This window comes from Callionymus lyra, chromosome 3, assembly GCF_982586985.1.
Source record: "Callionymus lyra chromosome 3, fCalLyr1.hap1.1, whole genome shotgun sequence".
NCBI classification, from domain to species: domain Eukaryota; kingdom Metazoa; phylum Chordata; class Actinopteri; order Syngnathiformes; family Callionymidae; genus Callionymus; species Callionymus lyra.
In genome coordinates, this window is record NC_141820.1 from 27206960 (window position 1) to 27232392 (window position 25433).

General features: G+C 40.9%; 55 non-coding genes across 55 annotated transcripts in view; 24 read left to right on the plus strand and 31 right to left on the minus strand.

The window, feature by feature from the left end:
* Positions 1–748: 748 nt before the first annotated feature.
* On the minus strand, positions 749–830 carry trnal-aag (transfer RNA leucine (anticodon AAG)). The gene has a single exon. It is a non-coding gene; the product is annotated as a tRNA-Leu (tRNA).
* Positions 831–1000: 170 nt separating this feature from the next.
* On the minus strand, positions 1001–1082 carry trnal-aag (transfer RNA leucine (anticodon AAG)). The gene has a single exon. It is a non-coding gene; the product is annotated as a tRNA-Leu (tRNA).
* A 159-nt stretch (positions 1083–1241) lies between these two features.
* trnal-uag (transfer RNA leucine (anticodon UAG)) lies at positions 1242–1323 on the plus strand. The gene has a single exon. It is a non-coding gene; the product is annotated as a tRNA-Leu (tRNA).
* Positions 1324–2108: 785 nt separating this feature from the next.
* Positions 2109–2190, minus strand: trnal-aag (transfer RNA leucine (anticodon AAG)). Its single transcript has one exon. It is a non-coding gene; the product is annotated as a tRNA-Leu (tRNA).
* A 168-nt stretch (positions 2191–2358) lies between these two features.
* trnal-aag (transfer RNA leucine (anticodon AAG)) lies at positions 2359–2440 on the minus strand. Its single transcript has one exon. It is a non-coding gene; the product is annotated as a tRNA-Leu (tRNA).
* A 154-nt stretch (positions 2441–2594) lies between these two features.
* On the plus strand, positions 2595–2676 carry trnal-uag (transfer RNA leucine (anticodon UAG)). The gene has a single exon. It is a non-coding gene; the product is annotated as a tRNA-Leu (tRNA).
* Positions 2677–3000: 324 nt separating this feature from the next.
* trnal-uag (transfer RNA leucine (anticodon UAG)) lies at positions 3001–3082 on the plus strand. Its single transcript has one exon. It is a non-coding gene; the product is annotated as a tRNA-Leu (tRNA).
* A 785-nt stretch (positions 3083–3867) lies between these two features.
* On the minus strand, positions 3868–3949 carry trnal-aag (transfer RNA leucine (anticodon AAG)). The gene has a single exon. It is a non-coding gene; the product is annotated as a tRNA-Leu (tRNA).
* Positions 3950–4119: 170 nt separating this feature from the next.
* trnal-aag (transfer RNA leucine (anticodon AAG)) lies at positions 4120–4201 on the minus strand. Its single transcript has one exon. It is a non-coding gene; the product is annotated as a tRNA-Leu (tRNA).
* Positions 4202–4359: 158 nt separating this feature from the next.
* On the plus strand, positions 4360–4441 carry trnal-uag (transfer RNA leucine (anticodon UAG)). Its single transcript has one exon. It is a non-coding gene; the product is annotated as a tRNA-Leu (tRNA).
* A 776-nt stretch (positions 4442–5217) lies between these two features.
* On the minus strand, positions 5218–5299 carry trnal-aag (transfer RNA leucine (anticodon AAG)). Its single transcript has one exon. It is a non-coding gene; the product is annotated as a tRNA-Leu (tRNA).
* A 170-nt stretch (positions 5300–5469) lies between these two features.
* Positions 5470–5551, minus strand: trnal-aag (transfer RNA leucine (anticodon AAG)). Its single transcript has one exon. It is a non-coding gene; the product is annotated as a tRNA-Leu (tRNA).
* Positions 5552–5710: 159 nt separating this feature from the next.
* trnal-uag (transfer RNA leucine (anticodon UAG)) lies at positions 5711–5792 on the plus strand. Its single transcript has one exon. It is a non-coding gene; the product is annotated as a tRNA-Leu (tRNA).
* Positions 5793–6568: 776 nt separating this feature from the next.
* Positions 6569–6650, minus strand: trnal-aag (transfer RNA leucine (anticodon AAG)). Its single transcript has one exon. It is a non-coding gene; the product is annotated as a tRNA-Leu (tRNA).
* A 154-nt stretch (positions 6651–6804) lies between these two features.
* On the plus strand, positions 6805–6886 carry trnal-uag (transfer RNA leucine (anticodon UAG)). Its single transcript has one exon. It is a non-coding gene; the product is annotated as a tRNA-Leu (tRNA).
* Positions 6887–7209: 323 nt separating this feature from the next.
* trnal-uag (transfer RNA leucine (anticodon UAG)) lies at positions 7210–7291 on the plus strand. Its single transcript has one exon. It is a non-coding gene; the product is annotated as a tRNA-Leu (tRNA).
* Positions 7292–8042: 751 nt separating this feature from the next.
* Positions 8043–8124, minus strand: trnal-aag (transfer RNA leucine (anticodon AAG)). The gene has a single exon. It is a non-coding gene; the product is annotated as a tRNA-Leu (tRNA).
* A 170-nt stretch (positions 8125–8294) lies between these two features.
* On the minus strand, positions 8295–8376 carry trnal-aag (transfer RNA leucine (anticodon AAG)). The gene has a single exon. It is a non-coding gene; the product is annotated as a tRNA-Leu (tRNA).
* Positions 8377–8535: 159 nt separating this feature from the next.
* Positions 8536–8617, plus strand: trnal-uag (transfer RNA leucine (anticodon UAG)). Its single transcript has one exon. It is a non-coding gene; the product is annotated as a tRNA-Leu (tRNA).
* Positions 8618–8941: 324 nt separating this feature from the next.
* On the plus strand, positions 8942–9023 carry trnal-uag (transfer RNA leucine (anticodon UAG)). Its single transcript has one exon. It is a non-coding gene; the product is annotated as a tRNA-Leu (tRNA).
* Positions 9024–9808: 785 nt separating this feature from the next.
* trnal-aag (transfer RNA leucine (anticodon AAG)) lies at positions 9809–9890 on the minus strand. The gene has a single exon. It is a non-coding gene; the product is annotated as a tRNA-Leu (tRNA).
* Positions 9891–10060: 170 nt separating this feature from the next.
* trnal-aag (transfer RNA leucine (anticodon AAG)) lies at positions 10061–10142 on the minus strand. Its single transcript has one exon. It is a non-coding gene; the product is annotated as a tRNA-Leu (tRNA).
* A 154-nt stretch (positions 10143–10296) lies between these two features.
* Positions 10297–10378, plus strand: trnal-uag (transfer RNA leucine (anticodon UAG)). The gene has a single exon. It is a non-coding gene; the product is annotated as a tRNA-Leu (tRNA).
* A 785-nt stretch (positions 10379–11163) lies between these two features.
* On the minus strand, positions 11164–11245 carry trnal-aag (transfer RNA leucine (anticodon AAG)). The gene has a single exon. It is a non-coding gene; the product is annotated as a tRNA-Leu (tRNA).
* Positions 11246–11415: 170 nt separating this feature from the next.
* Positions 11416–11497, minus strand: trnal-aag (transfer RNA leucine (anticodon AAG)). The gene has a single exon. It is a non-coding gene; the product is annotated as a tRNA-Leu (tRNA).
* A 154-nt stretch (positions 11498–11651) lies between these two features.
* On the plus strand, positions 11652–11733 carry trnal-uag (transfer RNA leucine (anticodon UAG)). The gene has a single exon. It is a non-coding gene; the product is annotated as a tRNA-Leu (tRNA).
* A 324-nt stretch (positions 11734–12057) lies between these two features.
* trnal-uag (transfer RNA leucine (anticodon UAG)) lies at positions 12058–12139 on the plus strand. The gene has a single exon. It is a non-coding gene; the product is annotated as a tRNA-Leu (tRNA).
* A 751-nt stretch (positions 12140–12890) lies between these two features.
* trnal-aag (transfer RNA leucine (anticodon AAG)) lies at positions 12891–12972 on the minus strand. The gene has a single exon. It is a non-coding gene; the product is annotated as a tRNA-Leu (tRNA).
* Positions 12973–13142: 170 nt separating this feature from the next.
* Positions 13143–13224, minus strand: trnal-aag (transfer RNA leucine (anticodon AAG)). The gene has a single exon. It is a non-coding gene; the product is annotated as a tRNA-Leu (tRNA).
* Positions 13225–13383: 159 nt separating this feature from the next.
* Positions 13384–13465, plus strand: trnal-uag (transfer RNA leucine (anticodon UAG)). Its single transcript has one exon. It is a non-coding gene; the product is annotated as a tRNA-Leu (tRNA).
* A 796-nt stretch (positions 13466–14261) lies between these two features.
* On the minus strand, positions 14262–14343 carry trnal-aag (transfer RNA leucine (anticodon AAG)). Its single transcript has one exon. It is a non-coding gene; the product is annotated as a tRNA-Leu (tRNA).
* A 170-nt stretch (positions 14344–14513) lies between these two features.
* On the minus strand, positions 14514–14595 carry trnal-aag (transfer RNA leucine (anticodon AAG)). The gene has a single exon. It is a non-coding gene; the product is annotated as a tRNA-Leu (tRNA).
* Positions 14596–14749: 154 nt separating this feature from the next.
* Positions 14750–14831, plus strand: trnal-uag (transfer RNA leucine (anticodon UAG)). The gene has a single exon. It is a non-coding gene; the product is annotated as a tRNA-Leu (tRNA).
* Positions 14832–15154: 323 nt separating this feature from the next.
* Positions 15155–15236, plus strand: trnal-uag (transfer RNA leucine (anticodon UAG)). Its single transcript has one exon. It is a non-coding gene; the product is annotated as a tRNA-Leu (tRNA).
* A 751-nt stretch (positions 15237–15987) lies between these two features.
* On the minus strand, positions 15988–16069 carry trnal-aag (transfer RNA leucine (anticodon AAG)). The gene has a single exon. It is a non-coding gene; the product is annotated as a tRNA-Leu (tRNA).
* A 170-nt stretch (positions 16070–16239) lies between these two features.
* trnal-aag (transfer RNA leucine (anticodon AAG)) lies at positions 16240–16321 on the minus strand. Its single transcript has one exon. It is a non-coding gene; the product is annotated as a tRNA-Leu (tRNA).
* A 159-nt stretch (positions 16322–16480) lies between these two features.
* Positions 16481–16562, plus strand: trnal-uag (transfer RNA leucine (anticodon UAG)). Its single transcript has one exon. It is a non-coding gene; the product is annotated as a tRNA-Leu (tRNA).
* Positions 16563–16886: 324 nt separating this feature from the next.
* trnal-uag (transfer RNA leucine (anticodon UAG)) lies at positions 16887–16968 on the plus strand. The gene has a single exon. It is a non-coding gene; the product is annotated as a tRNA-Leu (tRNA).
* A 786-nt stretch (positions 16969–17754) lies between these two features.
* trnal-aag (transfer RNA leucine (anticodon AAG)) lies at positions 17755–17836 on the minus strand. Its single transcript has one exon. It is a non-coding gene; the product is annotated as a tRNA-Leu (tRNA).
* A 170-nt stretch (positions 17837–18006) lies between these two features.
* On the minus strand, positions 18007–18088 carry trnal-aag (transfer RNA leucine (anticodon AAG)). The gene has a single exon. It is a non-coding gene; the product is annotated as a tRNA-Leu (tRNA).
* Positions 18089–18247: 159 nt separating this feature from the next.
* trnal-uag (transfer RNA leucine (anticodon UAG)) lies at positions 18248–18329 on the plus strand. The gene has a single exon. It is a non-coding gene; the product is annotated as a tRNA-Leu (tRNA).
* Positions 18330–19114: 785 nt separating this feature from the next.
* On the minus strand, positions 19115–19196 carry trnal-aag (transfer RNA leucine (anticodon AAG)). The gene has a single exon. It is a non-coding gene; the product is annotated as a tRNA-Leu (tRNA).
* Positions 19197–19366: 170 nt separating this feature from the next.
* Positions 19367–19448, minus strand: trnal-aag (transfer RNA leucine (anticodon AAG)). Its single transcript has one exon. It is a non-coding gene; the product is annotated as a tRNA-Leu (tRNA).
* A 154-nt stretch (positions 19449–19602) lies between these two features.
* Positions 19603–19684, plus strand: trnal-uag (transfer RNA leucine (anticodon UAG)). The gene has a single exon. It is a non-coding gene; the product is annotated as a tRNA-Leu (tRNA).
* A 784-nt stretch (positions 19685–20468) lies between these two features.
* Positions 20469–20550, minus strand: trnal-aag (transfer RNA leucine (anticodon AAG)). Its single transcript has one exon. It is a non-coding gene; the product is annotated as a tRNA-Leu (tRNA).
* Positions 20551–20956: 406 nt separating this feature from the next.
* trnal-uag (transfer RNA leucine (anticodon UAG)) lies at positions 20957–21038 on the plus strand. Its single transcript has one exon. It is a non-coding gene; the product is annotated as a tRNA-Leu (tRNA).
* Positions 21039–21361: 323 nt separating this feature from the next.
* trnal-uag (transfer RNA leucine (anticodon UAG)) lies at positions 21362–21443 on the plus strand. The gene has a single exon. It is a non-coding gene; the product is annotated as a tRNA-Leu (tRNA).
* Positions 21444–22228: 785 nt separating this feature from the next.
* On the minus strand, positions 22229–22310 carry trnal-aag (transfer RNA leucine (anticodon AAG)). The gene has a single exon. It is a non-coding gene; the product is annotated as a tRNA-Leu (tRNA).
* A 170-nt stretch (positions 22311–22480) lies between these two features.
* Positions 22481–22562, minus strand: trnal-aag (transfer RNA leucine (anticodon AAG)). Its single transcript has one exon. It is a non-coding gene; the product is annotated as a tRNA-Leu (tRNA).
* A 158-nt stretch (positions 22563–22720) lies between these two features.
* Positions 22721–22802, plus strand: trnal-uag (transfer RNA leucine (anticodon UAG)). The gene has a single exon. It is a non-coding gene; the product is annotated as a tRNA-Leu (tRNA).
* A 786-nt stretch (positions 22803–23588) lies between these two features.
* trnal-aag (transfer RNA leucine (anticodon AAG)) lies at positions 23589–23670 on the minus strand. The gene has a single exon. It is a non-coding gene; the product is annotated as a tRNA-Leu (tRNA).
* Positions 23671–23840: 170 nt separating this feature from the next.
* Positions 23841–23922, minus strand: trnal-aag (transfer RNA leucine (anticodon AAG)). The gene has a single exon. It is a non-coding gene; the product is annotated as a tRNA-Leu (tRNA).
* Positions 23923–24081: 159 nt separating this feature from the next.
* On the plus strand, positions 24082–24163 carry trnal-uag (transfer RNA leucine (anticodon UAG)). The gene has a single exon. It is a non-coding gene; the product is annotated as a tRNA-Leu (tRNA).
* A 324-nt stretch (positions 24164–24487) lies between these two features.
* trnal-uag (transfer RNA leucine (anticodon UAG)) lies at positions 24488–24569 on the plus strand. Its single transcript has one exon. It is a non-coding gene; the product is annotated as a tRNA-Leu (tRNA).
* Positions 24570–25353: 784 nt separating this feature from the next.
* trnal-aag (transfer RNA leucine (anticodon AAG)) overlaps positions 25354–25433 on the minus strand; it is an 82-nt gene continuing 2 nt past the window's right edge. The window contains exon 1 of the tRNA in view: positions 25354–25433. This exon is cut by the window's right edge and continues 2 nt beyond it. This is a non-coding gene — a tRNA (tRNA-Leu).

A 25433-nucleotide genomic window follows, 5' to 3' on the forward strand; every position in this document is an offset into this window, starting at 1 on the left:
AGTCACTTATGCTACAATACAGATAAAAACCACTCCATAAATATCACCAAACAATCATACATAGGAACATATGAACACCTCACTTGACAGTGAGAGGTAAGACTATTTCACAAACCCTACACAGTGCTTTAAGCTTTTGTAACCTGGGTTTTCTTTAAGAGGAGTTGCAAGCTTATTGTTTGGTAATGTTTGAAAACATACTGTTGACTAAACTAGTTGTGGCTACTGTTTTTGTTTGTGCACTCGTCTGAAGCACAAAAAGGGAATCTAATTGGCAGCAGTGGGATTCGAACCAAATCTATCAATTCTGTAAATGTCTAAACAACCAGTTTGTGGGTAGTGTGGCCGACTGGTCTAAAGTGCTGGTTATAGGCTCCAGTTTCTTTTGAGGTGTGCTTTTGAATCCCACCACTGCCAAAATTATTTTTAGTGTGGATGAGCATTACCTACATTAAAGATGAACCACCCCACAAGTATCACCAAACAATCATACCTAGGAACATGCGAACACCTCACTTGACAGCGAGAGGTAAAAAGTTTTCACAAACTCTACTCAGTGCTTTAACCTTTTTTTAACCTAGGTTTTCTTTAAAAGGAGTTGCAAGCTTATTCGTTGGTAATGTAAGAAAACATACTGTAGACTTAATCTAGTTGTGGCTACTGTGAAATGAGCATGAAAACGATTCTTTCACAAGATCCAATATTTTTCGTTCATGCACTCGTCTGATGCACCAAAAGGGAATATAATTGGCAGCGGTGGGATTCGAACCCACGCCTCCGAAGAGACTGGAGCCTTAATCCAGCGCCTTAGACCGCTCGGCCACGCTACCTTGGATATCTTCCCAAAAAATTGCAAAATTATAATTTTGTAAACTTGGAATACAGACTAGACTTAATGCGATTGTAGCTGCTGTGAAATGAGCCATGACATACGATTCTTTCCCAAGAATCAATATTTTACATTTATGCACTCATCTCATGCACCAAAAGGTAATCTAATTGGCAGCGGTGGGATTCGAACCCACGCCCCCGAAGAGACTGGAGCCTTAATCCAGCGCCTTAGACCGCTCGGCCACGCTACCTTGGATACCGTACAAAAACTTGCAATTTTATAGTTTTGTACTCTTGGCATAACAACAAGACATAATGCGGTTGTTCCTGCTGTGAAATGAGCCATGAAATGAGATGCTTTCCAAAGATCACATTTCTTTCAATTCTGTAAATGTCTTAACAAAGTCGTGGGTAGTGTGGCCGAGTGGTCTAAGGTGCTGGATTTAGGCTCCAGTCTCTTTCGAGGCGTGGGTTCGAATCCCACCACTGCCAAAGCCGTTTTTAGCGTGGATGAGCATTACCTTGCAGTCACTTATGCTACAATACAGATAAAAACCACTCCAGAAATATCACCAAACAATCATACATAGGAACATATGAACACCTCACTTGACAGTGAGAGGTAAGACTATTTCACAAACTCTACACAGTGCTTTAAGCTTTTGTAACCTGGGTTTTCTTTAAGAGGAGTTGCAAGCTTATTGTTTGGTAATGTTTGAAAACATACTGTTGACTAAACTAGTTGTGGCTACTGTTTTTGTTTGTGCACTCGTCTGAAGCACAAAAAGGGAATCTAATTGGCAGCAGTGGGATTCGAACCAAATCTATCAATTCTGTAATTGTCTAAACAACCAGTTTGTGGCTAGTGTGGCCGACTGGTCTAAAGTGCTGGTTATAGGCTCCAGTTTCTTTTGAGGTGTGCTTTTGAATCCCACCACTGCCAAAATTATTTTTAGTGTGGATGAGCATTACCTACATTAAAGATGAACCACCCCACAAGTATCACCAAACAATCATACCTAGGAACATGCGAACACCTCACTTGACAGTGAGAGGTAAAAAGTTTTCACAAACTCTACTCAGTGCTTTAACCTTTTTTTTTTAACCTAGGTTTTCTTTAAAAGGAGTATCAAGCTTATTCGTTGGTAATGTAAGAAAACATACTGTAGACTTAATCTAGTTGTGGCTACTGTGAAATGAGCATGAAAATGATTCTTTCACAAGATCCAATATTTTTCGTTCATGCACTCGTCTGATGCACCAAAAGGGAATATAATTGGCAGCGGTGGGATTCGAACCCACGCCTCCGAAGAGACTGGAGCCTTAATCCAGCGCCTTAGACCGCTCGGCCACGCTACCTTGGATATTTTCAAAATATTGCAAAATTATAATTTTGTAAACTTGGAATACAGACTAGACTTAATGCGATTGTAGCTGCTGTGAAATGAGCCATGACATACGATTCTTTCCCAAGAATCAATATTTTACATTTATGCACTCATCTCATGCACCAAAAGGTAATCTAATTGGCAGCGGTGGGATTCGAACACACGCCCCCGAAGAGACTGGAGCCTTAATCCAGCGCCTTAGACCGCTCGGCCACGCTACCTTGGATACCTTACAAAAACTTGCAATTTTATAGTTTTGTACTCTTGGCATAACAACAAGACATAATGCGGTTGTTCCTGCTGTGAAATGAGCCATGAAATGCTTTCCAAAGATCACATTTCTTTCAATTCTGTAAATGTCTTAACAAAGTCGTGGGTAGTGTGGCCGAGTGGTCTAAGGCGCTGGATTTAGGCTCCCGTCTCTTTCGAGGCGTGGGTTCGAATCCCACCACTGCCAAAGCCGTTTTTAGTGTGGATGAGCATTACCTTGCAGTCACTTATGCTACAATACAGATAAAAACCACTCCAGAAATATCACCAAACAATCATACATAGGAACATATGAACACCTCACTTGACAGTGAGAGGTAAGACTATTTCACAAACTCTACACAGTGCTTTAAGCTTTTGTAACCTGGGTTTTCTTTAAGAGGAGTTGCAAGCTTATTGTTTGGTAATGTTTGAAAACATACTGTTGACTAAACTAGTTGTGGCCATGAAATGAGATGCTTTCCAAAGATCACATTTCTTTCAATTCTGTAAATGTCTTAACAAAGTCGTGGGTAGTGTGGCCGAGTGGTCTAAGGCGCTGGATTTAGGCTCCAGTCTCTTTCGAGGCGTGGGTTCGAATCCCACCACTGCCAAAGCCGTTTTTAGTGTGGATGAGCATTACCTTGCAGTCACTTATGCTACAATACAGATAAAAACCACTCCAGAAATATCACCAAACAATCATACATAGGAACATATGAACACCTCACTTGAAAGTGAGAGGTAAGACTATTTCACAAACTCTACACAGTGCTTTAAGCTTTTGTAACCTGGGTTTTCTTTAAGAGGAGTTGCAAGCTTATTGTTTGGTAATGTTTGAAAACATACTGTTGACTAAACTAGTTGTGGCTACTGTTTTTGTTTGTGCACTCGTCTGAAGCACAAAAAGGGAATCTAATTGGCAGCAGTGGGATTCGAACCAAATCTATCAATTCTGTAAATGTCTAAACAACCAGTTTGTGGGTAGTGTGGCCGACTGGTCTAAAGTGCTGGTTATAGGCTCCAGTTTCTTTTGAGGTGTGCTTTTGAATCCCACCACTGCCAAAATTATTTTTAGTGTGGATGAGCATTACCTACATTAAAGATGAACCACCCCACAAGTATCACCAAACAATCATACCTAGGAACATGCGAACACCTCACTTGACAGTGAGAGGTAAAAAGTTTTCACAAACTCTACTCAGTGCTTTAACCTTTTTTTTTTAACCTAGGTTTTCTTTAAAAGGAGTTGCAAGCTTATTCGTTGGTAATGTAAGAAAACATACTGTAGACTTAATCTAGTTGTGGCTACTGTGAAATGAGCATGAAAACGATTCTTTCACAAGATCCAATATTTTTCGTTCATGCACTCGTCTGATGCACCAAAAGGGAATATTATTGGCAGCGGTGGGATTCGAACCCACGCCTCCGAAGAGACTGGAGCCTTAATCCAGCGCCTTAGACCGCTCGGCCACGCTACCTTGGATATCTTCCCAAAAAATTGCAAAATTATAATTTTGTAAACTTGGAATACAGACTAGACTTAATGCGATTGTAGCTGCTGTGAAATGAGCCATGACATACGATTCTTTCCCAAGAATCAATATTTTACATTTATGCACTCATCTCATGCACCAAAAGGTAATCTAATTGGCAGCGGTGGGATTCGAACCCACGCCCCCGAAGAGACTGGAGCCTTAATCCAGCGCCTTAGACCGCTCGGCCACGCTACCTTAGATACATTACAAAAACTTGCAATTTTATAGTTTTTACTCTTGGCATAACAACAAGACATAATGCGGTTGTTCCTGCTGTGAAATGAGCCATGAAATGAGATGCTTTCCAAAGATCACATTTCTTTCAATTCTGTAAATGTCTTAACAAAGTCGTGGGTAGTGTGGCCGAGTGGTCTAAGGCGCTGGATTTAGGCTCCAGTCTCTTTCGAGGCGTGGGTTCGAATCCCCCCACTGCCAAGGCCATTTTTAGTGTGGATGAGCATTACCTTGCAGTCACTTATGCTACAATACAGATAAAAACCACTCCAGAAATATCACCAAACAATCATACATAGAACACCTCACTTGACAGTGAGAGGTAAGACTATTTCACAAACTCTACACAGTGCTTTAAGCTTTTGTAACCTGGGTTTTCTTTAAGAGGAGTTGCAAGCTTATTGTTTGGTAATGTTTGAAAACATACTGTTGACTAAACTAGTTGTGGCTACTGTTTTTGTTTGTGCACTCGTCTGAAGCACAAAAAGGGAATCTAATTGGCAGCAGTGGGATTCGAACCAAATCTATCAATTCTGTAAATGTCTAAACAACCAGTTTGTGGGTAGTGTGGCCGACTGGTCTAAAGTGCTGGTTATAGGCTCCAGTTTCTTTTGAGGTGTGCTTTTGAATCCCACCACTGCCAAAATTATTTTTAGTGTGGATGAGCATTACCTACATTAAAGATGAACCACCCCACAAGTATCACCAAACAATCATACCTAGGAACATGCGAACACCTCACTTGACAGTGAGAGGTAAAAAGTTTTCACAAACTCTACTCAGTGCTTTAACCTTTTTTTTTTAACCTAGGTTTTCTTTAAAAGGAGTTGCAAGCTTATTCGTTGGTAATGTAAGAAAACATACTGTAGACTTAATCTAGTTGTGGCTACTGTGAAATGAGCATGAAAACGATTCTTTCACAAGATCCAATATTTTTCGTTCATGCACTCGTCTGATGCACCAAAAGGGAATATTATTGGCAGCGGTGGGATTCGAACCCACGCCTCCGAAGAGACTGGAGCCTTAATCCAGCGCCTTAGACCGCTCGGCCACGCTACCTTGGATATCTTCCCAAAAAATTGCAAAATTATAATTTTGTAAACTTGGAATACAGACTAGACTTAATGCGATTGTAGCTGCTGTGAAATGAGCCATGACATACGATTCTTTCCCAAGAATCAATATTTTACATTTATGCACTCATCTCATGCACCAAAAGGTAATCTAATTGGCAGCGGTGGGATTCGAACCCACGCCCCCGAAGAGACTGGAGCCTTAATCCAGCGCCTTAGACCGCTCGGCCACGCTACCTTAGATACATTACAAAAACTTGCAATTTTATAGTTTTGTACTCTTGGCATAACAACAAGACATAATGCGGTTGTTCCTGCTGTGAAATGAGCCATGAAATGAGATGCTTTCCAAAGATCACATTTCTTTCAATTCTGTAAATGTCTTAACAAAGTCGTGGGTAGTGTGGCCGAGTGGTCTAAGGCGCTGGATTTAGGCTCCAGTCTCTTTCGAGGCGTGGGTTCGAATCCCCCCACTGCCAAGGCCATTTTTAGTGTGGATGAGCATTACCTTGCAGTCACTTATGCTACAATACAGATAAAAACCACTCCAGAAATATCACCAAACAATCATACATAGAACACCTCACTTGACAGTGAGAGGTAAGACTATTTCACAAACTCTACACAGTGCTTTAAGCTTTTGTAACCTGGGTTTTCTTTAAGAGGAGTTGCAAGCTTATTGTTTGGTAATGTTTGAAAACATACTGTTGACTAAACTAGTTGTGGCTACTGTTTTTGTTTGTGCACTCGTCTGAAGCACAAAAAGGGAATCTAATTGGCAGCAGTGGGATTCGAACCAAATCTATCAATTCTGTAAATGTCTAAACAACCAGTTTGTGGGTAGTGTGGCCGACTGGTCTAAAGTGCTGGTCATAGGCTCCAGTTTCTTTTGAGGTGTGCTTTTGAATCCCACCACTGCCAAAATTATTTTTAGTGTGGATGAGCATTACCTACATTAAAGATGAACCACCCCACAAGTATCACCAAACAATCATACCTAGGAACATGCGAACACCTCACTTGACAGTGAGAGGTAAAAAGTTTTCACAAACTCTACTCAGTGCTTTAACCTTTTTTTTTTAACCTAGGTTTTCTTTAAAAGGAGTTGCAAGCTTATTCGTTGGTAATGTAAGAAAACATACTGTAGACTTAATCTAGTTGTGGCTACTGTGAAATGAGCATGAAAACGATTCTTTCACAAGATCCAATATTTTTCGTTCATGCACTCGTCTGATGCACCAAAAGGGAATATAATTGGCAGCGGTGGTATTCGAACCCACGCCTGCGAAGAGACTGGAGCCTTAATCCAGCGCCTTAGACCGCTCGGCCACGCTACCTTGGATACCTTACAAAAACATGCAATTTTATAGTTTTGTACTCTTGGCATAACAACAAGACATAATGCGGTTGTTCCTGCTGTGAAATGAGCCATGAAATGCTTTCCAAAGATCACATTTCTTTCAATTCTGTTAATGTCTTAACAAAGTCGTGGGTAGTGTGGCCGAGTGGTCTAAGGCGCTGGATTTAGGCTCCAGTCTCTTTCGAGGCGTGGGTTCGAATCCCACCACTGCCAAAGCCGTTTTAGTGTGGATGAGCATTACCTTGCAGTCACTTATGCTACAATACAGATAAAAACCACTCCAGAAATATCACCAAACAATCATACATAGGAACATATGAACACCTCACTTGACAGTGAGAGGTAAGACTATTTCACAAACTCTACACAGTGCTTTAAGCTTTTGTAACCTGGGTTTTCTTTAAGAGGAGTTGCAAGCTTATTGTTTGGTAATGTTTGAAAACATACTGTTGACTAAACTAGTTGTGGCCATGAAATAAGATGCTTTCCAAAGATCACATTTCTTTCAATTCTGTAAATGTCTTAACAAAGTCGTGGGTAGTGTGGCCGAGTGGTCTAAGGCGCTGGATTTAGGCTCCAGTCTCTTTCGAGGCGTGGGTTCGAATCCCACCACTGCCAAAGCCGTTTTTAGTGTGGATGAGCATTACCTTGCAGTCACTTATGCTACAATACAGATAAAAACCACTCCAGAAATATCACCAAACAATCATACATAGGAACATATGAACACCTCACTTGACAGTAAGAGGTAAGACTATTTCACAAACTCTACACAGTGCTTTAAGCTTTTGTAACCTGGGTTTTCTTTAAGAGGAGTTGCAAGCTTATTGTTTGGTAATGTTTGAAAACATACTGTTGACTAAACTAGTTGTGGCTACTGTTTTTGTTTGTGCACTTGTCTGAAGCACAAAAAGGGAATCTAATTGGCAGCAGTGGGATTCGAACCAAATCTATCAATGTGGCCGACTGGTCTAAAGTGCTGGTTATAGGCTCCAGTTTCTTTTGAAGTGTGCTTTTGAATCCCACCACTGCCAAAATTATTTTTAGTGTGGATGAGCATTACCTACATTAAAGATGAACCACTCCACAAGTATCACCAAACAATCATACCTAGGAACATGCGAACACCTCACTTGACAGTGAGAGGTAAAAAGTTTTCACAAACTCTACTCAGTGCTTTAACCTTTTTTTTTTAACCTAGGTTTTCTTTAAAAGGAGTTGCAAGCTTATTCTTTGGTAATGTAAGAAAACATACTGTAGACTTAATCTAGTTGTGGCTACTGTGAAATGAGCATGAAATACGATTCTTTCACAAGATCCGATATTTTTCGTTCATGCACTCGTCTGATGCACCAAAAGGGAATATAATTGGCAGCAGTGGGATTCGAACCCACGCCTCCGAAGAGACTGGAGCCTTAATCCAGCGCCTTAGACCGCTCGGCCACGCTACCTTGGATATCTTCCCAAAAAATTGCAAAATTATAATTTTGTAAACTTGGAATACAGACTAGACTTAATGCGATTGTAGCTGCTGTGAAATGAGCCATGACATACGATTCTTTCCCAAGAATCAATATTTTACATTTATGCACTCATCTCATGCACCAAAAGGTAATCTAATTGGCAGCGGTGGGATTCGAACCCACGCCCCCGAAGAGACTGGAGCCTTAATCCAGCGCCTTAGACCGCTCGGCCACGCTACCTTGGATACCTTACAAAAACTTGCAATTTTATAGTTTTGTACTCTTGGCATAACAACAAGACATAATGCGGTTGTTCCTGCTGCGAAATGAGCCATGAAATGAGATGCTTTCCAAAGATCACATTTCTTTCAATTCTGTAAATGTCTTAACAAAGTCGTGGGTAGTGTGGCCGAGTGGTCTAAGGCGCTGGATTTAGGCTCCAGTCTCTTTCGAGGCGTGGGTTCGAATCCCACCACTGCCAAAGCCGTTTTTAGTGTGGATGAGCATTACCTTGCAGTCACTTATGCTACAATACAGATAAAAACCACTCCAGAAATATCACCAAACAATCATACATAGGAACATATGAACACCTCATTTGACAGTGAGAGGTAAGACTATTTCACAAACTCTACACAGTGCTTTAAGCTTTTGTAACCTGGGTTTTCTTTAAGAGGAGTTGCAAGCTTATTGTTTGGTAATGTTTGAAAACATACTGTTGACTAAACTAGTTGTGGCCATGAAATGAGATGCTTTCCAAAGATCACATTTCTTTCAATTCTGTAAATGTCTTAACAAAGTCGTGGGTAGTGTGGCCGAGTGGTCTAAGGCGCTGGATTTAGGCTCCAGTCTCTTTCGAGGCGTGGGTTCGAATCCCACCACTGCCAAAGCCGTTTTTAGTGTGGATGAGCATTACCTTGCAGTCACTTATGCTACAATACAGATAAAAACCACTCCAGAAATATCACCAAACAATCATACATAGGAACATATGAACACCTCACTTGACAGTGAGAGGTAAGACTATTTCACAAACTCTACACAGTGCTTTAAGCTTTTGTAACCTGGGTTTTCTTTAAGAGGAGTTGCAAGCTTATTGTCTGGTAATGTTTGAAAACATACTGTTGACTAAACTAGTTGTGGCTACTGTTTTTGTTTGTGCACTCGTCTGAAGCACAAAAAGGTAATCTAATTGGCAGCAGTGGGATTCGAACCAAATCTATCAATTCTGTAAATGTCTAAACAACCAGTTTGTGGGTAGTGTGGCCGACTGGTCTAAAGTGCTGGTTATAGGCTCCAGTTTCTTTTGAGGTGTGCTTTTGAATCCCACCACTGCCAAAATTATTTTTAGTGTGGATGAGCATTACCTACATTAAAGATGAACCACCCCACAAGTATCACCAAACAATCATACCTAGGAACATGCGAACACCTCACTTGACAGTGAGAGGTAAAAAGTTTTCACAAACTCTACTCAGTGCTTTAACCTTCTTTTTTTAACCTAGGTTTTCTTTAAAAGGAGTTGCAAGCTTATTCGTTGGTAATGTAAGAAAACATACTGTAGACTTAATCTAGTTGTGGCTACTGTGAAATGAGCATGAAAACGATTCTTTCACAAGATCCAATATTTTTTGTTCATGCACTCGTCTGATGCACCAAAAGGGAATATAATTGGCAGCGGTGGGATTCGAACCCACGCCTCCGAAGAGACTGGAGCCTTAATCCAGCGCCTTAGACCGCTCGGCCACGCTACCTTGGATATCTTCCCAAAAAATTGCAAAATTATAATTTTGTAAACTTGGAATACAGACTAGACTTAATGCGATTGTAGCTGCTGTGAAATGAGCCATGACATACGATTCTTTCCCAAGAATCAATATTTTACATTTATGCACTCATCTCATGCACCAAAAGGTAATCTAATTGGCAGCGGTGGGATTCGAACCCACGCCCCCGAGGAGACTGGAGCCTTAATCCAGCGCCTTAGACCGCTCGGCCACGCTACCTTGGATACCTTACAAAAACTTGCAATTTTATAGTTTTGTACTCTTGGCATAACAACAAGACATAATGCGGTTGTTCCTGCTGTGAAATGAGCCATGAAATGCTTTCCAAAGATCACATTTCTTTCAATTCTGTAAATGTCTTAAGAAAGTCGTGGGTAGTGTGGCCGAGTGGTCTAAGGCGCTGGATTTAGGCTCCAGTCTCTTTCGAGGCGTGGGTTCGAATCCCACCACTGCCAAAGCCGTTTTTAGTGTGGATGAGCATTACCTTGCAGTCACTTATGCTACAATACAGATAAAAACCACTCCAGAAATATCACCAAACAATCATACATAGGAACATATGAACACCTCACTTGACAGTGAGAGGTAAGACTATTTCACAAACTCTACACAGTGCTTTAAGCTTTTGTAACCTGGGTTTTCTTTAAGAGGAGTTGCAAGCTTATTGTCTGGTAATGTTTGAAAACATACTGTTGACTAAACTAGTTGTGGCTACTGTTTTTGTTTGTGCACTCGTCTGAAGCACAAAAAGAGAATCTAATTGGCAGCAGTGGGATTCGAACCAAATCTATCAATTCTGTAAATGTCTAAACAACCAGTTTGTGGGTAGTGTGGCCGAATGGTCTAAAGTGCTGGTTATAGGCTCCAGTTTCTTTTGAGGTGTGCTTTTGAATCCCACCACTGCCAAAATTATTTTTAGTGTGGATGAGCATTACCTACATTAAAGATGAACCACCCCACAAGTATCACCAAACAATCATACCTAGGAACATGCGAACACCTCACTTGACAGTGAGAGGTAAAAAGTTTTCACAAACTCTACTCAGTGCTTTAACCTTTTTTTTTTAACCTAGGTTTTCTTTAAAAGGAGTTGCAAGCTTATTCGTTGGTAATGTAAGAAAACATACTGTAGACTTAATCTAGTTGTGGCTACTGTGAAATGAGCATGAAAACGATTCTTTCACAAGATCCAATATTTTTTGTTCATGCACTCGTCTGATGCACCAAAAGGGAATATAATTGGCAGCGGTGGGATTCGAACCCACGCCTCCGAAGAGACTGGAGCCTTAATCCAGCGCCTTAGACCGCTCGGCCACGGTACCTTGGATATCTTCCCAAAAAATTGCAAAATTATAATTTTGTAAACTTGGAATACAGACTAGACTTAATGCGATTGTAGCTGCTGTGAAATGAGCCATGACATACGATTCTTTCCCAAGAATCAATATTTTACATTTATGCACTCATCTCATGCACCAAAAGGTAATCTAATTGGCAGCGGTGGGATTCAAACGCACGCCCCCGAAGAGACTGGAGCCTTAATCCAGCGCCTTAGACCGCTCGGCCACGCTACCTTGGATACCTTACAAAAACTTGCAATTTTATAGTTTTGTACTCTTGGCATAACAACAAGACATAATGCGGTTGTTCCTGCTGTGAAATGAGCCATGAAATGCTTTCCAAAGATCACATTTCTTTCAATTCTGTAAATGTCTTAACAAAGTCGTGGGTAGTGTGGCCGAGTGGTCTAAGGCGCTGGATTTAGGCTCCAGTCTCTTTCGAGGCGTGGGTTCGAATCCCACCACTGCCAAAGCCGTTTTTAGTGTGGATGAGCATTACCTTGCAGTCACTTATGCTACAATACAGATAAAAACCACTCCAGAAATATCACCAAACAATCATACATAGGAACATATGAACACCTCACTTGACAGTGAGAGGTAAGACTATTTCACAAACTCTACACAGTGCTTTAAGCTTTTGTAACCTGGGTTTTCTTTAAGAGGAGTTGCAAGCTTATTGTTTGGTAATGTTTGAAAACATACTGTTGACTAAACTAGTTGTGGCCATGAAATGAGATGCTTTCCAAAGATCACATTTCTTTCAATTCTGTAAATGTCTTAACAAAGTCGTGGGTAGTGTGGCCGAGTGGTCTAAGGCGCTGGATTTAGGCTCCAGTCTCTTTCGAGGAGTGGGTTCGAATCCCACCACTGCCAAAGCCGTTTTTAGTGTGGATGAGCATTACCTTGCAGTCACTTATGCTACAATACAGATAAAAACCACTCCAGAAATATCACCAAACAATCATACATAGGAACATATGAACACCTCACTTGACAGTAAGAGGTAAGACTATTTCACAAACTCTACACAGTGCTTTAAGCTTTTGTAACCTGGGTTTTCTTTAAGAGGAGTTGCAAGCTTATTGTTTGGTAATGTTTGAAAACATACTGTTGACTAAACTAGTTGTGGCTACTGTTTTTGTTTGTGCACTCGTCTGAAGCACAAAAAGGGAATCTAATTGTCAGCAGTGGGATTCGAACCAAATCTATCAATGTGGCCGACTGGTCTAAAGTGCTGGTTATAGGCTCCAGTTTCTTTTGAAGTGTGCTTTTGAATCCCACCACTGCCAAAATTATTTTTAGTGTGAATGAGCATTACCTACATTAAAGATGAACCACTCCACAAGTATCACCAAACAATCATACCTAGGAACATGCGAACACCTCACTTGACAGTGAGAGGTAAAAAGTTTTCACAAACTCTACTCAGTGCTTTAACCTTTTTTTTTTAACCTAGGTTTTCTTTAAAAGGAGTTGCAAGCTTATTCTTTGGTAATGTAAGAAAACATACTGTAGACTTAATCTAGTTGTGGCTACTGTGAAATGAGCATGAAATACGATTCTTTCACAAGATCCAATATTTTTCGTTCATGCACTCGTCTGATGCACCAAAAGGGAATATAATTGGCAGCAGTGGGATTCGAAACCACGCTTCCGAAGAGACTGGAGCCTTAATCCAGCGCCTTAGACCGCTCGGCCACGCTACCTTGGATATCTTCCCAAAAAATTGCAAAATTATAATTTTGTAAACTTGGAATACAGACTAGACTTAATGCGATTGTAGCTGCTGTGAAATGAGCCATGACATACGATTCTTTCCCAAGAATCAATATTTTACATTTATGCACTCATCTCATGCACCAAAAGGTAATCTAATTGGCAGCGGTGGGATTCGAACCCACGCCCCCGAAGAGACTGGAGCCTTAATCCAGCGCCTTAGACCGCTCGGCCACGCTACCTTGGATACCTTACAAAAACTTGCAATTTTATAGTTTTGTACTCTTGGCATAACAACAAGACATAAAGCGGTTGTTCCTGCTGTGAAATGAGCCATGAAATGAGATGCTTTCCAAAGATCACATTTCTTTCAATTCTGTAAATGTCTTAACAAAGTCGTGGGTAGTGTGGCCGAGTGGTCTAAGGCGCTGGATTTAGGCTCCAGTGTCTTTCGAGGCGTGGGTTCGAATCCCCCCACTGCCAAGGCCATTTTTAGTGTGGATGAGCATTACCTTGCAGTCACTTATGCTACAATACAGATAAAAACCACTCCAGAAATATCACCAAACAATCATACATAGGAACATATGAACACCTCACTTGACAGTGAGAGGTAAGACTATTTCACAAACCCTACACAGTGCTTTAAGCTTTTGTAACCTGGGTTTTCTTTAAGAGGAGTTGCAAGCTTATTGTTTGGTAATGTTTGAAAACATACTGTTGACTAAACTAGTTGTGGCTACTGTTTTTGTTTGTGCACTCGTCTGAAGCACAAAAAGGGAATCTAATTGGCAGCAGTGGGATTCGAACCAAATCTATCAATTCTGTAAATGTCTAAACAACCAGTTTGTGGGTAGTGTGGCCGACTGGTCTAAAGTGCTGGTTATAGGCTCCAGTTTCTTTTGAGGTGTGCTTTTGAATCCCACCACTGCCAAAATTATTTTTAGTGTGGATGAGCATTACCTACATTAAAGATGAACCACCCCACAAGTATCACCAAACAACAACAAACAAATCATACCTAGGAACATGCGAACACCTCACTTGACAGTGAGAGGTAAAAAGTTTTCACAAACTCTACTCAGTGCTTTAACCTTTTTTTTTTAACCTAGGTTTTCTTTAAAAGGAGTTGCAAGCTTATTCGTTGGTAATGTAAGAAAACATACTGTAGACTTAATCTAGTTGTGGCTACTGTGAAATGAGCATGAAAACGATTCTTTCACAAGATCCAATATTTTTCGTTCATGCACTCGTCTGATGCACCAAAAGGGAATATAATTGGCAGCGGTGGGATTCGAACCCACGCCTCCGAAGAGACTGGAGCCTTAATCCAGCGCCTTAGACCGCTCGGCCACGCTACCTTGGATATCTTCCCAAAAAATTGCAAAATTATAATTTTGTAAACTTGGAATACAGACTAGACTTAATGCGATTGTAGCTGCTGTGAAATGAGCCATGACATACGATTCTTTCCCAAGAATCAATATTTTACATTAATGCACTCATCTCATGCACCAAAAGGTAATCTAATTGGCAGCGGTGGGATTCGAACCCACGCCCCCGAAGAGACTGGAGCCTTAATCCAGCGCCTTAGACCGCTCGGCCACGCTACCTTGGATACCTTACAAAAACTTGCAATTTTATAGTTTTGTACTCTTGGCATAACAACAAGACATAATGCGGTTGTTCCTGCTGTGAAATGAGCCATGAAATGCTTTCCAAAGATCACATTTCTTTCAATTCTGTAAATGTCTTAACAAAGTCGTGGGTAGTGTGGCCGAGTGGTCTAAGGCGCTGGATTTAGGCTCCAGTCTCTTTCGAGGCGTGGGTTCGAATCCCACCACTGCCAAAGCCGTTTTAGTGTGGATGAGCATTACCTTGCAGTCACTTATGCTACAATACAGATAAAAACCACTCCAGAAATATCACCAAACAATCATACATAGGAACATATGAACACCTCACTTGACAGTGAGAGGTAAGACTATTTCACAAACTCTACACAGTGCTTTAAGCTTTTGTAACCTGGGTTTTCTTTAAGAGGAGTTGCAAGCTTATTGTTTGGTAATGTTTGAAAACATACTGTTGACTAAACTAGTTGTGGCCATGAAATGAGATGCTTTCCAAAGATCACATTTCTTTCAATTCTGTAAATGTCTTAACAAAGTCGTGGGTAGTGTGGCCGAGTGGTCTAAGGCGCTGGATTTAGGCTCCAGTCTCTTTCAAGGCGTGGGTTCGAATCCCACCACTGCCAAAGCCGTTTTTAGTGTGGATGAGCATTACCTTGCAGTCACTTATGCTACAATACAGATAAAAACCACTCCAGAAATATCACCAAACAATCATACATAGGAACATATGAACACCTCACTTGACAGTAAGAGGTAAGACTATTTCACAAACTCTACACAGTGCTTTAAGCTTTTGTAACCAGGGTTTTCTTTAAGAGGAGTTGCAAGCTTATTGTTTGGTAATGTTTGAAAACATACTGTTGACTAAACTAGTTGTGGCTACTGTTTTTGTTTGTGCACTCGTCTGAAGCACAAAAAGGGAATCTAATTGGCAGCAGTGGGATTCGAACCAAATCTATCAATGTGGCCGACTGGTCTAAAGTGCTGGTTATAGGCTCCAGTTTCTTTTGAAGTGTGCTTTTGAATCCCACCACTGCCAAAATTATTTTTAGTGTGGATGAGCATTACCTACATTAAAGATGAACCACTCCACAAGTATCACCAAACAATCATACCTAGGAACATGCGAACACCTCACTTGACAGTGAGAGGTAAAAAGTTTTCACAAACTCTACTCAGTGCTTTAACCTTTTTTTTTTAACCTAGGTTTTCTTTAAAAGGAGTTGCAAGCTTATTCGTTGGTAATGTAAGAAAACATACTGTAGACTTAATCTAGTTGTGGCTACTGTGAAATGAGCATGAAATACGATTCTTTCACAAGATCCAATATTTTTCATTCATGCACTCGTCTGATGCACCAATAGGGAATATAATTGGCAGCAGTGGGATTCGAACCCACGCCTCCGAAGAGACTGGAGCCTTAATCCAGCGCCTTAGACCGCTCGGCCACGCTACCTTGGATATCTTCCCAAAAAATTGCAAAATTATAATTTTGTAAACTTGGAATACAGACTAGACTTAATGCGATTGTAGCTGCTGTGAAATGAGCCATGACATACGATTCTTTCCCAAGAATCAATATTTTACATTTATGCACTCATCTCATGCACCAAAAGGTAATCTAATTGGCAGCGGTGGGATTCGAACCCACGCCCCCGAAGAGACTGGAGCCTTAATCCAGCGCCTTAGACCGCTCGGCCACGCTACCTTGGATACCTTACAAAAACTTGCAATTTTATAGTTTTGTACTCTTGGCATAACAACAAGACATAATGCGGTTGTTCCTGCTGTGAAATGAGCCATGAAATGAGATGCTTTCCAAAGATCACATTTCTTTCAATTCTGTAAATGTCTTAACAAAGTCGTGGGTAGTGTGGCCGAGTGGTCTAAGGCGCTGGATTTAGGCTCCAGTCTCTTTCGAGGCGTGGGTTCGAATCCCACCACTGCCAAAGCCGTTTTTAGTGTGGATGAGCATTACCTTGCAGTCACTTATGCTACAATACAGATAAAAACCACTCCAGAAATATCACCAAACAATCATACATAGGAACATATGAACACCTCACTTGACAGTGAGAGGTAAGACTATTTCACAAACTCTACACAGTGCTTTAAGCTTTTGTAACCTGGGTTTTCTTTAAGAGGAGTTGCAAGCTTATTGTTTGGTAATGTTTGAAAACATACTGTTGACTAAACTAGTTGTGGCCATGAAATGAGATGCTTTCCAAAGATCACATTTCTTTCAATTCTGTAAATGTCTTAACAAAGTCGTGGGTAGTGTGGCCGAGTGGTCTAAGGCGCTGGATTTAGGCTCCAGTCTCTTTCGAGGCGTGGGTTCGAATCCCACCACTGCCAAAGCCGTTTTTAGTGTGGATGAGCATTACTTTGCAGTCACTTATGCTACAATACAGATAAAAACCACTCCAGAAATATCACCAAACAATCATACATAGGAACATATGAACACCTCACTTGACAGTGAGAGGTAAGACTATTTCACAAACTCTACACAGTGCTTTAAGCTTTTGTAACCTGGGTTTTCTTTAAGAGGAGTTGCAAGCTTATTGTCTGGTAATGTTTGAAAACATACTGTTGACTAAACTAGTTGTGGCTACTGTTTTTGTTTGTGCACTCGTCTGAAGCACAAAAAGGGAATCTAATTGGCAGCAGTGGGATTCGAACCAAATCTATCAATTCTGTAAATGTCTAAACAACCAGTTTGTGGGTAGTGTGGCCGACTGGTCTAAAGTGCTGGTTATAGGCTCCAGTTTCTTTTGAGGTGTGCTTTTGAATCCCACCACTGCCAAAATTATTTTTAGTGTGGATGAGCATTACCTACATTAAAGATGAACCACTCCACAAGTATCACCAAACAATCATACCTAGGAACATGCGAACACCTCACTTGACAGTGAGAGGTAAAAAGTTTTCACAAACTCTACTCAGTGCTTTAACCTTTTTTTTTTAACCTAGGTTTTCTTTAAAAGGAGTATCAAGCTAATTCTTTGGTAATGTAAGAAAACATACTGTAGACTTAATCTAGTTGTGGCTACTGTGAAATGAGCATGAAATACGATTCTTTCACAAGATCCAATATTTTTCGTTCATGCACTCGTCTGATGCACCAAAAGGGAATATAATTGGCAGCGGTGGGATTCGAACCCACGCCTCCGAAGAGACTGGAGCCTTAATCCAGCGCCTTAGACCGCTCGGCCACGCTACCTTGGATATCTTCCCAAAAAATTGCAAAATTATAATTTTGTAAACTTGGAATACAGACTAGACTTAATGCGATTGTAGCTGCTGTGAAATGAGCCATGACATACGATTCTTTCCCAAGAATCAATATTTTACATTTATGCACTCATCTCATGCACCAAAAGGTAATCTAATTGGCAGCGGTGGGATTCGAACCCACGCCCCCGAAGAGACTGGAGCCTTAATCCAGCGCCTTAGACCGCTCGGCCACGCTACCTTGGATACCTTACAAAAACTTGCAATTTTATAGTTTTGTACTCTTGGCATAACAACAAGACATAAAGCGGTTGTTCCTGCTGTGAAATGAGCCATGAAATGAGATGCTTTCCAAAGATCACATTTCTTTCAATTCTGTAAATGTCTTAACAAAGTCGTGGGTAGTGTGGCCGAGTGGTCTAAGGCGCTGGATTTAGGCTCCAGCGTCTTTCGAGGCGTGGGTTCGAATCCCCCCACTGCCAAGGCCATTTTTAGTGTGGATGAGCATTACCTTGCAGTCACTTATGCTACAATACAGATAAAAACCACTCCAGAAATATCACCAAACAATCATACATAGGAACATATGAACACCTCACTTGACAGTGAGAGGTAAGACTATTTCACAAACCCTACACAGTGCTTTAAGCTTTTGTAACCTGGGTTTTCTTTAAGAGGAGTTGCAAGCTTATTGTTTGGTAATGTTTGAAAACATACTGTTGACTAAACTAGTTGTGGCTACTGTTTTTGTTTGTGCACTCGTCTGAAGCACAAAAAGGGAATCTAATTGGCAGCAGTGGGATTCGAACCAAATCTATCAATTCTGTAAATGTCTAAACAACCAGTTTGTGGGTAGTGTGGCCGACTGGTCTAAAGTGCTGGTTATAGGCTCCAGTTTCTTTTGAGGTGTGCTTTTGAATCCCACCACTGCCAAAATTATTTTTAGTGTGGATGAGCATTACCTACATTAAAGATGAACCACCCCACAAGTATCACCAAACAATCATACCTAGGAACATGCGAACACCTCACTTGACAGTGAGAGGTAAAAAGTTTTCACAAACTCTACTCAGTGCTTTAACCTTTTTTTTTTAACCTAGGTTTTCTTTAAAAGGAGTTGCAAGCTTATTCGTTGGTAATGTAAGAAAACATACTGTAGACTTAATCTAGTTGTGGCTACTGTGAAATGAGCATGAAAACGATTCTTTCACAAGATCCAATATTTTTTGTTCATGCACTCGTCTGATGCACCAAAAGGGAATATAATTGGCAGCGGTGGGATTCGAACCCACGCCTCCGAAGAGACTGGAGCCTTAATCCAGCGCCTTAGACCGCTCGGCCACACTACCTTGGATATCTTCCCAAAAAATTGCAAAATTATAATTTTGTAAACTTGGAATACAGACTAGACTTAATGCGATTGTAGCTGCTGTGAAATGAGCCATGACATACGATTCTTTCCCAAGAATCAATATTTTACATTTATGCACTCATCTCATGCACCAAAAGGTAATCTAATTGGCAGCGGTGGGATTCGAACCCACGCCCCCGAAGAGACTGGAGCCTTAATCCAGCGCCTTAGACCGCTCGGCCACGCTACCTTGGATACCTTACAAAAACTTGCAATTTTATAGTTTTGTACTCTTGGCATAACAACAAGACATAATGCGGTTGTTCCTGCTGTGAAATGAGCCATGAAATGCTTTCCAAAGATCACATTTCTTTCAATTCTGTAAATGTCTTAACAAAGTTGTGGGTAGTGTGGCCGAGTGGTCTAAGGCGCTGGATTTAGGCTCCAGTCTCTTTCGAGGCGTGGGTTCGAATCCCACCACTGCCAAAGCCGTTTTAGTGTGGATGAGCATTACCTTGCAGTCACTTATGCTACAATACAGATAAAAACCACTCCAGAAATATCACCAAACAATCATACATAGGAACATATGAACACCTCACTTGACAGTGAGAGGTAAGACTATTTCACAAACTCTACACAGTGCTTTAAGCTTTTGTAACCTGGGTTTTCTTTAAGAGGAGTTGCAAGCTTATTGTCTGGTAATGTTTGAAAACATACTGTTGACTAAACTAGTTGTGGCTACTGTTTTTGTTTGTGCACTCGTCTGAAGCACAAAAAGGGAATCTAATTGGCAGCAGTGGGATTCGAACCAAATCTATCAATTCTGTAAATGTCTAAACAACCAGTTTGTGGGTAGTGTGGCCGACTGGTCTAAAGTGCTGGTTATAGGCTCCAGTTTCTTTTGAGGTGTGCTTTTGAATCCCACCACTGCCAAAATTATTTTTAGTGTGGATGAGCATTACCTACATTAAAGATGAACCACCCCACAAGTATCACCAAACAATCATACCTAGGAACATGCGAACACCTCACTTGACAGTGAGAGGTAAAAAGTTTTCACAAACTCTACTCAGTGCTTTAACCTTTTTTTTTTAACCTAGGTTTTCTTTAAAAGGAGTTGCAAGCTTATTCGTTGGTAATGTAAGAAAACATACTGTAGACTTAATCTAGTTGTGGCTACTGTGAAATGAGCATGAAAACGATTCTTTCACAAGATCCAATATTTTTTGTTCATGCACTCGTCTGATGCACCAAAAGGGAATATAATTGGCAGCGGTGGGATTCGAACCCACGCCTCCGAAGAGACTGGAGCCTTAATCCAGCGCCTTAGACCGCTCGGCCACGCTACCTTGGATATCTTCCCAAAAAATTGCAAAATTATAATTTTGTAAACTTGGAATACAGACTAGACTTAATGCGATTGTAGCTGCTGTGAAATGAGCCATGACATACGATTCTTTCCCAAGAATCAATATTTTACATTTATGCACTCATCTCATGCACCAAAAGGTAATCTAATTGGCAGCGGTTGGATTCGTACCCACGCCACCGAAGAGACTGGAGCCTTAATCCAGCGCCTTAGACCGCTCGGCCACGCTACCTTGGATACCTTACAAAAACTTGCAATTTTATAGTTTTGTACTCTTGGCATAACAACAAGACATAATGCGGTTGTTCCTGCTGTGAAATGAGCCATGAAATGCTTTCCAAAGATCACATTTCTTTCAATTCTGTAAATGTCTTAACAAAGTCGTGGGTAGTGTGGCCGAGTGGTCTAAGGCGCTGGATTTAGGCTCCAGTCTCTTTCGAGGCGTGGGTTCGAATCCCACCACTGCCAAAGCCGTTTTAGTGTGGATGAGCATTACCTTGCAGTCACTTATGCTACAATACAGATAAAAACCACTCCAGAAATATCACCAAACAATCATACATAGGAACATATGAACACCTCACTTGACAGTAAGAGGTAAGACTATTTCACAAACTCTACACAGTGCTTTAAGCTTTTGTAACCTGGGTTTTCTTTAAGAGGAGTTGCAAGCTTATTGTTTGGTAATGTTTGAAAACATACTGTTGACTAAACTAGTTGTGGCCATGAAATGAGATGCTTTCCAAAGATCACATTTCTTTCAATTCTGTAAATGTCTTAACAAAGTCGTGGGTAGTGTGGCCGAGTGGTCTAAGGCGCTGGATTTAGGCTCCAGCGTCTTTCGAGGCGTGGGTTCGAATCCCCCCACTGCCAAGGCCATTTTTAGTGTGGATGAGCATTACCTTGCAGTCACTTATGCTACAATACAGATAAAAACCACTCCAGAAATATCACCAAACAATCATACATAGGAACATATGAACACCTCACTTGACAGTGAGAGGGAAGACTATTTCACAAACCCTACACAGTGCTTTAAGCTTTTGTAACCTGGGTTTTCTTTAAGAGGAGTTGCAAGCTTATTGTTTGGTAATGTTTGAAAACATACTGTTGACTAAACTAGTTGTGGCTACTGTTTTTGTTTGTGCACTCGTCTGAAGCACAAAAAGGGAATCTAATTGGCAGCAGTGGGATTCGAACCAAATCTATCAATTCTGTAAATGTCTAAACAACCAGTTTGTGGGTAGTGTGGCCGACTGGTCTAAAGTGCTGGTTATAGGCTCCAGTTTCTTTTGAGGTGTGCTTTTGAATCCCACCACTGCCAAAATTATTTTTAGTGTGGATGAGCATTACCTACATTAAAGATGAACCACCCCACAAGTATCACCAAACAATCATACCTAGGAACATGCGAACACCTCACTTGACAGTGAGAGGTAAAAAGTTTTCACAAACTCTACTCAGTGCTTTAACCTTTTTTTTTTAACCTAGGTTTTCTTTAAAAGGAGTTGCAAGCTTATTCGTTGGTAATGTAAGAAAACATACTGTAGACTTAATCTAGTTGTGGCTACTGTGAAATGAGCATGAAAACGATTCTTTCACAAGATCCAATATTTTTTGTTCATGCACTCGTCTGATGCACCAAAAGGGAATATAATTGGCAGCGGTGGGATTTGAACCCACGCCTCCGAAGAGACTGGAGCCTTAATCCAGCGCCTTAGACCGCTCGGCCACGCTACCTTGGATATCTTCCCAAAAAATTGCAAAATTATAATTTTGTAAACTTGGAATACAGACTAGACTTAATGCGATTGTAGCTGCTGTGAAATGAGCCATGACATACGATTCTTTCCCAAGAATCAATATTTTACATTTATGCACTCATCTCATGCACCAAAAGGTAATCTAATTGGCAGCGGTGGGATTCGAACCCACGCCCCCGAAGAGACTGGAGCCTTAATCCAGCGCCTTAGACCGCTCGGCCACGCTACCTTGGATACCTTACAAAAACTTGCAATTTTATAGTTTTGTACTCTTGGCATAACAACAAGACATAATGTGGTTGTTCCTGCTGTGAAATGAGCCATGAAATGAGATGCTTTCCAAAGATCACATTTCTTTCAATTCTGTAAATGTCTTAACAAAGTCGTGGTAGTGTGGCCGAGTGGTCTAAGGCGCTGGATTTAGGCTCCAGTCTCTTTCGAGGCGTGGGTTCGAATCCCACCACTGCCAAAGCCGTTTTTAGTGTGGATGAGCATTACCTTGCAGTCACTTATGCTACAATACAGATAAAAACCACTCCAGAAATATCACCAAACAATCATACATAGGAACATATGAACACCTCACTTGACAGTGAGAGGTAAGACTATTTCACAAACTCTACACAGTGCTTTAAGCTTTTGTAACCTGGGTTTTCTTTAAGAGGAGTTGCAAGCTTATTGTCTGGTAATGTTTGAAAACATACTGTTGACTAAACTAGTTGTGGCTACTGTTTTTGTTTGTGCACTCTTCTGAAGCACAAAAAGGGAATCTAATTGGCAGCAGTGGGATTCGAACCAAATCTATCAATTCTGTAAATGTCTAAACAACCAGTTTGTGGGTAGTGTGGCTGACTGGTCTAAAGTGCTGGTTATAGGCTCCAGTTTCTTTTGAGGTGTGCTTTTGAATCCCACCACTGCCAAAATTATTTTTAGTGTGGATGAGCATTACCTACATTAAAGATGAACCACTCCACAAGTATCACCAAACAATCATACCTAGGAACATGCGAACACCTCACTTGACAGTGAGAGGTAAAAAGTTTTCACAAACTCTACTCAGTGCTTTAACCTTTTTTTTTTAACCTAGGTTTTCTTTAAAAGGAGTATCAAGCTTATTCTTTGGTAATGTAAGAAAACATACTGTAGACTTAATCTAGTTGTGGCTACTGTGAAATGAGCATGAAATACGATTCTTTCACAAGATCCAATATTTTTCGTTCATGCACTCGTCTGATGCACCAAAGGGGAATATAATTGGCAGCGGTGGGATTCGAACCCATGCCTCCGAAGAGACTGGAGCCTTAATCCAGCGCCTTAGACCGCTCGGCCACGGTACCTTGGATATCTTCCCAAAAAATTGCAAAATTATAATTTTGTAAACTTGGAATACAGACTAGACTTAATGCGATTGTAGCTGCTGTGAAATGAGCCATGACATACGATTCTTTCCCAAGAATCAATATTTTACATTTATGCACTCATCTCATGCACCAAAAGGTAATCTAATTGGCAGCGGTGGGATTCGAACCCACGCCCCCGAAGAGACTGGAGCCTTAATCCAGCGCCTTAGACCGCTCGGCCACGCTACCTTGGATACCTTACAAAAACTTGCAATTTTATAGTTTTGTACTCTTGGCATAACAACAAGACATAATGCGGTTGTTCCTGCTGTGAAATGAGCCATGAAATGAGATGCTTTCCAAAGATCACATTTCTTTCAATTCTGTAAATGTCTTAACAAAGTCGTGGGTAGTGTGGCCGAGTGGTCTAAGGCGCTGGATTTAGGCTCCAGTCTCTTTCGAGGCGTGGGTTCGAATCCCACCACTGCCAAAGCCGTTTTTAGTGTGGATGAGCATTACCTTGCAGTCACTTATGCTACAATACAGATAAAAACCACTCCAGAAATATCACCAAACAATCATACATAGGAACATATGAACACCTCACTTGACAGTGAGAGGTAAGACTATTTCACAAACTCTACACAGTGCTTTAAGCTTTTGTAACCTGGGTTTTCTTTAAGAGGAGTTGCAAGCTTATTGTTTGGTAATGTTTGAAAACATACTGTTGACTAAACTAGTTGTGGCCATGAAATGAGATGCTTTCCAAAGATCACATTTCTTTCAATTCTGTAAATGTCTTAACAAAGTCGTGGGTAGTGTGGCCGAGTGGTCTAAGGCGCTGGATTTAGGCTCCAGTCTCTTTCGAGGCGTGGGTTCGAATCCCACCACTGCCAAAGCCGTTTTTAGTGTGGATGAGCATTACCTTGCAGTCACTTATGCTACAATACAGATAAAAACCACTCCAGAAATATCACCAAACAATCATACATAGGAACATATGAACACCTCACTTGACAGTGAGAGGTAAGACTATTTCACAAACTCTACACAGTGCTTTAAGCTTTTGTAACCTGGGTTTTCTTTAAGAGGAGTTGCAAGCTTATTGTCTGGTAATGTTTGAAAACATACTGTTGACTAAACTAGTTGTGGCTACTGTTTTTGTTTGTGCACTCGTCTGAAGCACAAAAAGGGAATCTAATTGGCAGCAGTGGGATTCGAACCAAATCTATCAATTCTGTAAATGTCTAAACAACCAGTTTGTGGGTAGTGTGGCCGACTGGTCTAAAGTGCTGGTTATAGGCTCCAGTTTCTTTTGAGGTGTGCTTTTGAATCCCACCACTGCCAAAATTATTTTTAGTGTGGATGAGCATTACCTACATTAAAGATGAACCACCCCACAAGTATCACCAAACAATCATACCTAGGAACATGCGAACACCTCACTTGACAGTGAGAGGTAAAAAGTTTTCACAAACTCTACTCAGTGCTTTAACCTTTTTTTTTAACCTAGGTTTTCTTTAAAAGGAGTTGCAAGCTTATTCGTTGGTAATGTAAGAAAACATACTGTAGACTTAATCTAGTTGTGGCTACTGTGAAATGAGCATGAAAACGATTCTTTCACAAGATCCAATATTTTTCGTTCATGCACTCGTCTGATGCACCAAAAGGGAATATAATTGGCAGCGGTGGGATTTGAACCCACGCCTCCGAAGAGACTGGAGCCTTAATCCAGCGCCTTAGACCGCTCGGCCACGCTA